Here is a 15,427-nt window from a genome sequence, read left to right as displayed (position 1 = left end):
ATAGAACAGATGTGTATAGATGTGAACAGATGTGACGGATGTGAACAGATGTGACGGATGTGTCTAGATGTGAACAGATGTGTATAGAACAGATGTGTATAGATGTGAACAGATGTGTATAGAACAGATGTGTATAGATGTGAACAGATGTGAATAGAACAGATGTGAACAGATGTGAACAGATGTGTATAGATGTGAACAGATGTGTATAGAACAGATGTGTATAGATGTGAACAGATGTGTATAGATGTGAACAGATGTGTATAGATGTGACAGATGTGTATAGAACTGATGTGTATAGATGTGAACAGATGTGAACAGATGTGAACAGATGTGACGGATGTGTACAGATGTGAACAGATGTGTATAGATGTGAACAGATGTGTATAGATGTGAACAGATGTGTATAGATGTGTATAGATGTGTATAGATGTGAACAGATGTGAACAGATGTGAACAGATGTGTATAGATGTGAACAGATGTGTATAGATGTGTATAGATGTGAACAGATGTGTATAGATGTGACAGATGTGTATAGATTTTAACAGATGTGAACAGATGTGTATAGATGTGAACAGATGTGCATAGATGTGAACAGATGTGAAAAGATGTGACAGATGTGTATAGATGTGAACAGATGTGTATAGATGTGAACAGATGTGACAGATGTGTATAAATGTGAACAGATGTGACAGATGTGTATAGATGTGAACAGATGTGTATAGATGTGAACAGATGTGAACAGATGTGTATAGATGTGACAGATGTGAACAGATGTGTATAGATGTGAACAGATGTGTATAGATGTGAACAGATGTGAACAGATGTGTATAGATGTGACAGATGTGAACAGATGTGAACAGATGTGTATAGATGTGAACAGATGTGTATAGATGTGAACAGATGTGTATAGATGTGAACAGATGTGTATAGATGTGAACAGATGTTTATAGATGTGAACAGATGTGTATAGATGTGAACAGATGTGAACAGATGTGACAGATGTGTATAGATGTGACAGATGTGAACAGATGTGAACAGATGTGTATAGATGTGACAGATGTGAACAGATGTGACAGATGTGTATAGATGTGAACAGATGTGAACAGATGTGTATAGATGTGAACAGATGTGACGGATGTGAACAGATGTGTATAGATGTGAACAGATGTGTATAGATGTGAACAGATGTGTATAGATGTTTATAGATGTGAATAGATGTGTATAGATGTGAACAGATGTGAACAGATGTGTATATATATGAACAGATGTGTATAGATGTGGACAGATGTGTATAGATGTGAACAGATGTGAACAGATGTGTATAGATGTGACAGATGTGAACAGATGTGTATAGATGTGAACAGATGTGTATAGATGTGAACAGATGTGAACAGATGTGTATAGATGTGACAGATGTGAACAGATGTGAACAGATGTGTATAGATGTGAACAGATGTGTATAGATGTGAACAGATGTGTATAGATGTGAACAGATGTTTATAGATGTGAACAGATGTGTATAGATGTGACAGATGTGAACAGATGTGACAGATGTGTATAGATGTGACAGATGTGAACAGATGTGTATAGATGTGACAGATGTGAACAGATGTGACAGATGTGTATAGATGTGAACAGATGTGAACAGATGTGTATAGATGTGAACAGATGTGACGGATGTGAACAGATGTGTATAGATGTGAACAGATGTGTATAGATGTGAACAGATGTGTATAGATGTGACAGATGTGAACAGATGTGTATAGATGTGAACAGATGTGACAGATGTGTATAGATGTGAACAGATGTGTATAGATGTGACAGATGTGAACAGATGTGACAGATGTGTAAAGATGTGACAGATGTGAACAGATGTGTATAGATGTGACAGATGTGAACAGATGTGACAGATGTGTATAGATGTGAACAGATGTGAACAGATGTGTATAGATGTGAACAGATGTGACGGATGTGAACAGATGTGTATAGATGTGAACAGATGTGTATAGATGTGAACAGATGTGTATAGATGTGACAGATGTGAACAGATGTGTATAGATGTGAACAGATGTGACAGATGTGTATAGATGTGACAGATGTGAACAGATGTGACAGATGTGTATAGATGTGAACAGATGTGTATAGATGTGTATAGATGTGAACAGATGTGTATAGATGTGTATAGATGTGAACAGATGTGTATAGATGTGAACAGATGTGTATAGATGTGAACAGATGTGTACAGATGTGAACAGATGTGTATAGATGTGAACAGATGTGACAGATGTGTATAGATGTGAACAGATGTGTATAGATGTGAAGAGATGTGACAGATGTGTATAGATGTGAACAGATGTGTATAGATGTGAACAGATGTGACAGATGCGTTTAGATGTGAACAGATGTGACAGATGTGTATAGATGTGAACAGATGTGTATAGATGTGAACAGATGTGACAGATGTGAACAGATGTGTATAGATGTGAACAGATGTGTATAGATGTGAACAGATGTGAACAGATGTGTATAGATGTGAACAGATGTGACAGATGCGTTTAGATGTGAACAGATGTGACAGATGTGTATAGATGTGAACAGATGTGTATAGATGTGAACAGATGTGACAGATGTGAACAGATGTGTATAGATGTGAACAGATGTGTATAGATGTGAACAGATGTGTATAGATGTGAACAGATGTGAACAGATGTGTATAGATGTGAACAGATGTGAACAGATGTGACAGATGTGTATAGATATGACAGATGTGACAGATGTGTATAGATTTTAACAGATGTGAACAGATGTGTATAGATGTGAACAGATGTGTGTATAGATGTGAACAGATGTGTATAGATGTGAACAGATTTGAACAGATGTGACAGATGTGTATAGATGTGAACAGATGTGACAGATGTGTATAGATGTGAACAGATGTGTATAGATGTGAACAGATGTGACGGTTCTGAACAGATGTGTATAGATGTGTATAGATGTGAACAGATGTGTATAGATGTGAACAGATGTGACAGATGTGTATAGATGTGAACAGATGTGTATAGATGTGAACAGATGTGTATAGATGTGTACAGATGTGAACAGATGTGTATAGATGTGAACAGATGTGTATAGATGTGAACAGATGTTTATAGATGTGAACAGATGTGTATAGATGTGAACAGATGTGAACAGATGTGAACAGATGTGTATAGATGTGAACAGATGTGTATAGATGTGAACAGATGTGAACAGATGTGTACAGATGTGAACAGATGTGTATATATGTGAACAGATGTGTATAGATGTGAACAGATGTGAACAGATGTGTATAGATGTGACAGATGTGAACAGATGTGAACAGATGTGTATAGATGTGAACAGATGTGTGTATAGATGTGAACAGATGTGTGTATAGATGTGAACAGATGTGAACAGATGTGTATAGATGTGAACAGATGTGTATAGATGTGAACAGATGTGTATAGATGTGACAGATGTGAACAGATGTGTATAGATGTGAACAGATGTGTATAGATGTGAACAGATGTGTGTATAGATGTGAACAGATGTGTGTATAGATGTGAACAGATGTGTATAGATGTGAACAGATGTGTATAGATGTGAACAGATGTGTGTATAGATGTGAACAGATGTGTGTATAGATGTGAACAGATGTGTATAGATGTGAACAGATGTGTATAGATGTGAACAGATGTGTATAGATGTGAACAGATGTGTATAGATTTGACAGATGTGAACAGATGTGAACAGATGTGTATAGATGTGAACAGATGTGTATAGATGTGAACAGATGTGTGTATAGATGTGAACAGATGTGTATAGATGTGAACAGATGTGTATAGATGTGAACAGATGTGTGTATAGATGTGAACAGATGTGTGTATAGATGTGAACAGATGTGTATAGATGTGAACAGATGTGTATAGATGTGACAGATGTGAACAGATGTGTATAGATGTGAACAGATGTGAACAGATGTGAACAGATGTGAACAGATGTGTATAGATGTGAACAGATGTGTATAGATGTGTATAGATGTGAACAGATGTGTATAGATGTGAACAGATGTGAACAGATGTGAACAGATGTGTATAGATGTGTATAGATGTGAACAGATGTGTATAGATGTGAACAGATGTGAACAGATGTGAACAGATGTGTATAGATGTAAACAGATGTGTATAGATGTGAACAGATGTGAACAGATGTGTATAGATGTGAACAGATGTGAACAGATGTGAACAGATGTGAACAGATGTGTATAGATGTGAACAGATGTGTATAGATGTGTATAGATGTGAACAGATGTGTATAGATGTGTATAGATGTGAACAGATGTGTATAGATGTGAACAGATGTGTATAGATGTGTATAGATGTGAACAGATGTGTATAGATGTGAACAGATGTGTATAGATGTGAACAGATGTGTATAGATGTGTATAGATGTGAACAGATGTGTATAGATGTGTATAGATGTGAACAGATGTGTATAGATGTGTATAGATGTGTATAGATGTGAACAGATGTGTATAGATGTGAACAGATGTGTATAGATGTGAACAGATGTGTATAGATGTGTATAGATGTGAACAGATGTGTATAGATGTGTATAGATGTGAACAGATGTGTATAGATGTGTATAGATGTGACAGATGTGAACAGATGTGACAGATGTGTATAGATGTGACAGATGTGAACAGATGTGTATAGATGTGACAGATGTGCACAGATGTGACAGATGTGTATAGATGTGAACAGATGTGTATAGATGTGAACAGATGTGAACAGATGTGTATAGATGTGAACAGATGTGAACAGATGTGTATAGATGTGAACAGATGTGTATAGATGTGAACAGATGTGAACAGATGTGTATAGATGTGAACAGATGTGAACAGATGTGTATAGATGTGAACAGATGTGTATAGATGTGAACAGATGTGTATAGATGTGAACAGATGTGTATAGATGTGAACAGATGTGTATAGATGTGAACAGATGTGTATAGATGTGAACAGATGTGAACAGATGTGTATAGATGTGAACAGATGTGAACAGATGTGTATAGATGTGAACAGATGTGAACAGATGTGTATAGATGTGAACAGATGTGTATAGATGTGAACAGATGTGTATAGATGTGAACAGATGTGTATAGATGTGAACAGATGTGTATAGATGTGTATAGATGTGAACAGATGTGTATAGATGTGAACAGATGTGTATAGATGTGAACAGATGTGTATAGATGTGAACAGATGTGAACAGATGTGTATAGATGTGAACAGATGTGAACAGATGTGTATAGATGTGAACAGATGTGTATAGATGTGAACAGATGTGTATAGATGTGAACAGATGTGTATAGATGTGAACAGATGTGACAGATGTGTATAGATGTGAACAGATGTGTATAGATGTGAACAGATGTGACGGTTCTGAACAGATGTGTATAGATGTGTATAGATGTGAACAGATGTGTATAGATGTGAACAGATGTGACAGATGTGTATAGATGTGAACAGGTGTATAGATGTGAACAGATGTGTATAGATGTGTACAGATGTGAACAGATGTGTATAGATGTGAACAGATGTGTATAGATGTGAACAGATGTTTATAGATGTGAACAGATGTGTATAGATGTGAACAGATGTGTATAGATGTGAACAGATGTGAACAGATGTGTATAGATGTGAACAGATGTGTATAGATGTGAACAGATGTGAACAGATGTGTACAGATGTGAACAGATGTGTATATATGTGAACAGATGTGTATAGATGTGAACAGATGTGTATAGATGTGACAGATGTGAACAGATGTGAACAGATGTGTATAGATGTGAACAGATGTGTGTATAGATGTGAACAGATGTGAACAGATGTGTATAGATGTGAACAGATGTGTATAGATGTGAACAGATGTGTATAGATGTGACAGATGTGAACAGATGTGTATAGATGTGAACAGATGTGTATAGATGTGAACAGATGTGTGTATAGATGTGAACAGATGTGTGTATAGATGTGAACAGATGTGTATAGATGTGAACAGATGTGTGTATAGATGTGAACAGATGTGTGTATAGATGTGAACAGATGTGTATAGATGTGAACAGATGTGTATAGATGTGAACAGATGTGAACAGATGTGTATAGATGTGAACAGATGTGTATAGATGTGACAGATGTGAACAGATGTGAACAGATGTGTATAGATGTGAACAGATGTGTATAGATGTGAACAGATGTGTGTATAGATGTGAACAGATGTGTATAGATGTGAACAGATGTGTATAGATGTGAACAGATGTGTGTATAGATGTGAACAGATGTGTGTATAGATGTGAACAGATGTGTATAGATGTGAACAGATGTGTATAGATGTGACAGATGTGAACAGATGTGTATAGATGTGAACAGATGTGAACAGATGTGAACAGATGTGAACAGATGTGTATAGATGTGAACAGATGTGTATAGATGTGTATAGATGTGAACAGATGTGTATAGATGTGAACAGATGTGAACAGATGTGTATAGATGTGTATAGATGTGAACAGATGTGAACAGATGTGTATAGATGTGTATAGATGTGAACAGATGTGTATAGATGTGAACAGATGTGAACAGATGTGAACAGATGTGTATAGATGTGAACAGATGTGTATAGATGTGAACAGATGTGAACAGATGTGTATAGATGTGAACAGATGTGAACAGATGTGAACAGATGTGAACAGATGTGTATAGATGTGAACAGATGTGTATAGATGTGAACAGATGTGTATAGATGTGTATAGATGTGAACAGATGTGTATAGATGTGTATAGATGTGAACAGATGTGTATAGATGTGAACAGATGTGTATAGATGTGAACAGATGTGTATAGATGTGAACAGATGTGTATAGATGTGTATAGATGTGAACAGATGTGTATAGATGTGAACAGATGTGTATAGATGTGAACAGATGTGTATAGATGTGAACAGATGTGTATAGATGTGAACAGATGTGTATAGATGTGTATAGATGTGAACAGATGTGAACAGATGTGTATAGATGTGTATAGATGTGAACAGATGTGTATAGATGTGAACAGATGTGTATAGATGTGAACAGATATGTATAGATGTGAACAGATGTGTATAGATGTGTATAGATGTGAACAGATGTGTATAGATGTGTATAGATGTGAACAGATGTGTATAGATGTGTATAGATGTGTATAGATGTGAACAGATGTGTATAGATGTGAACAGATGTGTATAGATGTGTATAGATGTGAACAGATGTGTATAGATGTGTATAGATGTGAACAGATGTGTATAGATGTGTATAGATGTGAACAGATGTGTATAGATGTGTATAGATGTGACAGATGTGAACAGATGTGACAGATGTGTATAGATGTGACAGATGTGAACAGATGTGAACAGATGTGTATAGATGTGACAGATGTGAACAGATGTGACAGATGTGTATAGATGTGAACAGATGTGTATAGATGTGAACAGATGTGAACAGATGTGTATAGATGTGAACAGATGTGAACAGATGTGTATAGATGTGAACAGATGTGTATAGATGTGAACAGATGTGAACAGATGTGTATAGATGTGAACAGATGTGAACAGATGTGTATAGATGTGAACAGATGTGAACAGATGTGTATAGATGTGAACAGATGTGTATAGATGTGAACAGATGTGAACAGATGTGTATAGATGTGAACAGATGTGAACAGATGTGTATAGATGTGAACAGATGTGAACAGATGTGTATAGATGTGAACAGATGTGTATAGATGTGTATAGATGTGAACAGATGTGTATAGATGTGAACAGATGTGTATAGATGTGTATAGATGTGAACAGATGTGTATAGATGTGTATAGATGTGAACAGATGTGTATAGATGTGAACAGATGTGTATAGATGTGAACAGATGTGTATAGATGTGAACAGATGTGAACAGATGTGTATAGATGTGAACAGATGTGAACAGATGTGTATAGATGTGAACAGATGTGAACAGATGTGTATAGATGTGAACAGATGTGTATAGATGTGAACAGATGTGTATAGATGTGAACAGATGTGAACAGATGTGTATAGATGTGAACAGATGTGTATAGATGTGAACAGATGTGTATAGATGTGAACAGATGTGTATAGATGTGAACAGATGTGACAGATGTGAACAGATGTGACAGATGTGAACAGATGTGAACAGATGTGTATAGATGTGAACAGATGTGAACAGATGTGTATAGATGTGTATAGATGTGAACAGATGTGTATAGATGTGAACAGATGTGAACAGATGTGAACAGATGTGTATAGATGTGAACAGATGTGAACAGATGTGTATAGATGTGTATAGATGTGAACAGATGTGTATAGATGTGAACAGATGTGAACAGATGTGAACAGATGTGTATAGATGTGAACAGATGTGTATAGATGTGAACAGATGTGTATAGATGTGAACAGATGTGTATAGATGTGAACAGATGTGTATAGATGTGAACAGATGTGAACAGATGTGTATAGATGTGAACAGATGTGAACAGATGTGTATAGATGTGAACAGATGTGAACAGATGTGTATAGATGTGAACAGATGTGTATAGATGTGTATAGATGTGAACAGATGTGTATAGATGTGAACAGATGTGTATAGATGTGTATAGATGTGAACAGATGTGTATAGATGTGAACAGATGTGTATAGATGTGAACAGATGTGTATAGATGTGAACAGATGTGTATAGATGTGAACAGATGTGAACAGATGTGTATAGATGTGAACAGATGTGAACAGATGTGTATAGATGTGAACAGATGTGAACAGATGTGTATAGATGTGAACAGATGTGTATAGATGTGAACAGATGTGTATAGATGTGAACAGATGTGAACAGATGTGTATAGATGTGAACAGATGTGTATAGATGTGAACAGATGTGTATAGATGTGAACAGATGTGTATAGATGTGAACAGATGTGACAGATGTGAACAGATGTGACAGATGTGAACAGATGTGAACAGATGTGTATAGATGTGAACAGATGTGAACAGATGTGTATAGATGTGTATAGATGTGAACAGATGTGTATAGATGTGAACAGATGTGAACAGATGTGTATAGATGTGAACAGATGTGTATAGATGTGAACAGATGTGTATAGATGTGAACAGATGTGTATAGATGTGAACAGATGTGTATAGATGTGAACAGATGTGTATAGATGTGAACTAGGGGTGTAACGATTCATCTACTACATCGATGTATCGATTTATTTTCCTATGATCTAACTACATCGATCTGTGCTCGGCAAGATGGCCTTCCGGACGACATATATCGATCTAACATCGTTTTAAAAGGTAATCAATCGATTGTATCGATCATAGGAAATAACGCTTTGGATTTAAGCACGTCAGACTTTATATGGATGTTTTTTCTTAGCACTTTTAATGATAAAGGCGTTAAACGTTACTCGATTAAGTCTGCCTATCTGTGACATCATCGCAACGCACGCACCAGCAGCAGCGCTTACGCCCGTTTCACACATACTCCGTCTGCAGTGCGTATGCGGTGCGTGTTGCGGTGCGTATGCGGTGCAGGAGCAGCACGCGCTGTTGTGCTTTCATATATGCTGCGTTTGCAGCGCGCAACTGATCCGCGGTTGTATACCACAAACACAGCATTTATTCATTTTTTTTTTTAAATTTCAAATCCAAAAGTTGTTACTGAACATGGCTTGTCAGAATTGCAATTCTCTTTGTTTACACTTTCATAGATGTCACATTTTAACGTAGTAGCCTACATTTAAACAACGTTTTATTCAATTCATTAGGCTACTTTATATTTATATAGCCTATATTTTAGATTTAGCTCACACAAGTGGCAAAACATTTAAATATAACTTATAGCCTATAAACATTTTAAATTAGAAACTTACAATAGGCTATATACAAAAACAGCCGACTCTCGTCTTTTCTTTCATTTTTAAATCCTTTTAAAAGCAGGTCATAAAGACCTTTGTTTTTCCACCTCCAGGAACGTACGTGCTCTCCATTATTTCAATTTTTTTTCCCTAAATGCCAGGTAAGGAGTCGTTTCCTTGCTTTACCCGAGAAAAAAAAGCCATGTGTTGACTTTGAAACAGAGTATATTTTAAATTATATGCATATGTGTTAAAATTACTAGATTTTCGCGTCAGTACATGTTTATTTTAAAGCGAACAATGTGCTGTCGCTTTAATTCCGCAGTGCAGCACAGCAAAAAATAGACTCGGTACGGAAACGATCGCCGGACTGCTGCAGACGCACCGCACCTGGAACGGACTGACGGACAGCATCCGCGCGCAGTGTGAAAGCTGTAATCCGTTAACATGGGTACGGAAAAAAATACGCACCGCATACGGAGTATGTGTGAAACGGGCGTAAGAAAACAAAACATAGCATGGCGGATGACAGAGAAGCCAACGTGCGAGAAATTATCAAGCCACCAGGAGAAAGAGCTAAGTTAGTAACGTTTTACCTGTACTTTCAACCCTTGCTAAATGTTACCTGTGCATTCCTGACACCAGTGCGCCAGCAGAGCGAGTTTTTAGTACTGCTGGAGACATAGTGAACGCACAGAGAAGTGTTCTGCGGTCAGATCATGGTGATATTTTTGAAAAAGAAATCTGTAGAGTCATTGAAGAGTAGTTGGTTACATTTTATCTTTTGTTAAATATTGTTTGTTTATTAAACTGAGAGTAGTAGCAGCTTCAGCCAGTTTATTCAACCTGAAGAAATGTTGGTTGCACTTTATTTTTGATATTAATATTGTATTTGTATTATTTTAATGTTGTAAAACAACAGCAAAAATAGCAGGTAAACCTACTATTAATTAAACCTGAAGAGAAGTTAGTTGCACTTTATTTTTTATACTAATATTGTAATATTTTTATGTTGGAAAACAAAAGCAGAAGTAGCAGGTTAACCTACTGTTGAAATGTTGGTTGCACTTACTGTGCTTTTATTGAAAATGTATTGAAAATTGAAAATGAGAGCAGAAAAGGTTAACTTCCTTTTAATTCAACCTAAACTGTTGGTTGCACTTTATTCAAATAAAATTTTAATGCATTTGCCATTAATTGTTGTTTACTTGTTTGTTTATATCCATAATTAATTGATACCGTATTCCCTTACAAGAAACAACAGGAATCTAGGAAACTTCACCTGCACTGACCAGTATCCAGATATTTATTTCAGTCACACAATTTTTGGCTAAAAAGTTACTGAATCGATTTCAAGTCACTGAATCGTTTCGGATCGTATCGTTCTAAATGAACCAATATCGTCCTTGAATCGTATCGACAACCTCAAATCGTGATACGAATCGTATCGTTGTTAAAAAAAGAATCGTTACACCCCTAATGTGAACAGATGTGTATAGATGTGAACAGATGTGAACAGATGTGTATAGATGTGTATAGATGTGAACAGATGTGTATAGATGTGTATAGATGTGAACAGATGTGTATAGATGTGAACAGATGTGTATAGATGTGTATAGATGTGAACAGATGTGTATAGATGTGAACAGATGTGTATAGATGTGAACAGATGTGTATAGATGTGAACAGATGTGAACAGATGTGTATAGATGTGAACAGATGTGTATAGATGTGAACAGATGTGTATAGATGTGTGAACAGATGTGTATAGATGTGAACAGATGTGTATAGATGTGAACAGATGTGTATAGATGTGTATAGATGTGAACAGATGTGTATAGATGTGAACAGATGTGTATAGATGTGAACAGATGTGAACAGATGTGTATAGATGTGTATAGATGTGAACAGATGTGTATAGATGTGAACAGATGTGTATAGATGTGAACAGATGTGTATAGATGTGTATAGATGTGAACAGATGTGTATAGATGTGAACAGATGTGTATAGATGTGAACAGATGTGTATAGATGTGAACAGATGTGAACAGATGTGTATAGATGTGAACAGATGTGAACAGATGTGTATAGATGTGAACAGATGTGAACAGATGTGTATAGATGTGAACAGATGTGTATAGATGTGAACAGATGTGTATAGATGTGAACAGATGTGACAGATGTGTATAGATGTGAACAGATGTGTATAGATGTGAACAGATGTGACGGTTCTGAACAGATGTGTATAGATGTGTATAGATGTGAACAGATGTGTATAGATGTGAACAGATGTGACAGATGTGTATAGATGTGAACAGGTGTATAGATGTGAACAGATGTGTATAGATGTGTACAGATGTGAACAGATGTGTATAGATGTGAACAGATGTTTATAGATGTGAACAGATGTGTATAGATGTGAACAGATGTGTATAGATGTGAACAGATGTGAACAGATGTGTATAGATGTGAACAGATGTGTATAGATGTGAACAGATGTGAACAGATGTGTACAGATGTGAACAGATGTGTATATATGTGAACAGATGTGTATAGATGTGAACAGATGTGTATAGATGTGACAGATGTGAACAGATGTGAACAGATGTGTATAGATGTGAACAGATGTGTATAGATGTGTATAGATGTGAACAGATGTGTATAGATGTGTATAGATGTGTATAGATGTGAACAGATGTGTATAGATGTGAACAGATGTGTATAGATGTGTATAGATGTGTATAGATGTGTATAGATGTGAACAGATGTGTATAGATGTGAACAGATGTGTATAGATGTGAACAGATGTGTATAGATGTGTATAGATGTGAACAGATGTGTATAGATGTGAACAGATGTGTATAGATGTGAACAGATGTGTATAGATGTGAACAGATGTGAACAGATGTGTATAGATGTGAACAGATGTGTATAGATGTGAACAGATGTGTATAGATGTGAACAGATGTGTATAGATGTGAACAGATGTGTATAGATGTGAACAGATGTGTATAGATGTGAACAGATGTGTATAGATGTGAACAGATGTGTATAGATGTGAACAGATGTGTATGGATGTGAACAGATGTGTATAGATGTGAACAGATGTGAACAGATGTGTATAGATGTGAACAGATGTGTATAGATGTGAACAGATGTGTATAGATGTGAACAGATGTGTATAGATGTGAACAGATGTGAACAGATGTGTATAGATGTGAACAGATGTGTATAGATGTGAACAGATGTGTACCGGATATTCATCGCTGAAAACACTAAACGCACTCATACATTAAAGCAAAATTGGTTATTTTTGCATTTTTCTGAGCAATTTAGCTCTTCCGGGTTGCAAAGCAAAGTGGAAGCAACGTGTCGGAGTGTGAGGTAGAAGCGTGCCTTCGGAGTGTGTGATTGGCTGACGGTCCTCTGCATTATTCATGAGAATGAGCTCTTTAACCCAATCACAGCGCTGTATTACGCATGAGATAATAAGACGATGTAGATCGAACATGCTTTATTCTGTCTGTGTGTGGTTTGTTCAGAAACTCTTAAATGTGCTGAAAATATCCTTAGACGTTTGAAATGTTCTCCCGCGTTAGTTTGTTTTCACGCAGGGTCACATGACGCAGGGCAAAGAGGCGGGACGTGGGCGGAGCTGAGGTGATGTGATGACTGAGTGACAGGTGGATTGTAAACATGTGTTCTTCTGCTGTAAAGTTGGGCATTTTAACATGAGCTCAAAGAGATTCTGCTCCTTCTGGAGTCTGTCTCTAGTGGCCAGTCCATGAACTGCAGTTTAAGGCACTTCAGTATCGGCTTGGTGAAAACACTGGGGTTTCATGACACTTTAGCATGATCTGAATGGAGTTGCTGGGGGGTGGCTTCGTCCGGTCTGGTGTGAGGTGTCTGGGATCTTGTGGTCTTTACATATGGCTTGGGTTCCAGGTTTAGGTGTTAAAGGCCCTTTTTCATCAGATGTAGTATAGTCCCCAGAATGTGTGTGTGGAGTTTCAGCTCAAATCATTTATTAAAGCATGTGAATTTTGGCCCTATTTGGGGGTGAGCAAAAACTTAACATTTCTGTGTCCCTTTAAACGCAAATGAGCTGCTGCTCCCCGCCCCCTTTCCAGAAGAGGGCGGAGCCTGTACGTGCCTCAGATACTCCAGCAACAACAAAACTGGGGAATGTCAGTAGTGTGTTCAGCCTTACATGTTCAAACCGGAGTCGCACACTGATGGAGAGACTCACGGTCACCATGCATCTGGACGTGTCATTTATGCGTTTGGCAGATGCTTTTATCCAAAGCGACTTACAGTCCACTTATTACAGGGACAATCCCCCTAGAGCAAAGAGCCTTGCTCAAGGACTCTCATAGCTGATGCGTGGAGTTGATTTAGCTCATCGACAAGCATGTCATTCTAAAAATATTTCAGAAACTATAATTGTGCAATCCCAGCGTTGAACTGACCCTCGTTTGTGAAGCAGTCCAGAGTTATATTAAAACTATCCTGGCTCTTCCCAGCTTTATAATGGGAGTGAATGATAAAAGTGCATCCACCATTATAAAGGTGCTCCAGACGGCTCCAGAGGGTTAATAAAGGCCTTCTGAATGCGTTTTTGAAAGAGAAATATCCATATTATAAACTATAACCGCTGGCTTGCGGTAACGGCCGTCCGCTGGGTTAGGCTGTATTTTCAGCAGCGATGACATCAGATTTACCAGCATAAAGCCTTTACACCAGTCCCTTCCTGTCTAGGGGAACCAGAGACTAGAAATCTGTTTATTATCAGCTATTTATTTATAGAAAATTATAATAAAACTTATGGTAAATTATTACGTTTTATCGCCCGTTGCTTTAAATGCTCGAGCTCGTAACAGCAGGATGGATTCTGATTGGCTGTCAGTGTTTGTGTCGTTCATCAGCTGGATAAACTCCCTCTGAACGGGATCCCAGTGATGTGGTGTCTCTGTGCTGTGGACTATTCTTTCATATTCAGAACGATTATTAGAACTATATCATTACTGTTATGTGGCGTTCACACCGGACGCGATTCGCGCGATGGTGGACACTTGAACATTTTGAGTTTACTCGCTTCAATCGCGCGTGACATTCACTGCACAACAGATGTGATTCTCCTCATGGGCGGGGCTTCTGCCAGCGGCTCGTCTCGTTGAGAAATGGCTGACATGAGCTGTGTTTACAAGTCTGTTTTTTGTTAAAATCTACTGTTAATGTGTGACAAAACGTAGTTTTAAGAATTTTTCAGTCGATAATGTAGTAGTTTAAAGCTCAAATATGTGGTTTATTTATATATAGAGTGCCTATTTGAACATTTTATCTGGTGTTTTGGGAGTTGTGAGCTCCAGTGGATCAGCGGCGCTCATTAACCCGGTGAGATCAGCCTTTCCTCAGCCAGTCCTTCTGCCGCTGCTCTGATGTCTC

The 15,427-nt window shown here is 37.3% G+C and overlaps 1 protein-coding gene across 1 annotated transcript in view; it reads right to left on the bottom strand.

Annotated features, from left to right (window-relative positions):
* The window catches only part of sh2b2 (SH2B adaptor protein 2), a gene marked incomplete at both ends in the record, with an annotated part of 34,222 nt that overhangs the window by 1,824 nt on the left and 16,971 nt on the right, over window positions 1-15,427 (bottom strand). The window lies entirely within an intron of this gene.

This window comes from Gobio gobio (genome assembly GCF_949357685.1).
Source record: "Gobio gobio genome assembly, chromosome: 8".
Lineage (NCBI taxonomy): Eukaryota > Metazoa > Chordata > Actinopteri > Cypriniformes > Gobionidae > Gobio > Gobio gobio.
The sequence above is the reverse complement of the archived record's forward strand: the minus strand, read 5'-3'. Positions and strand labels throughout refer to the sequence as shown.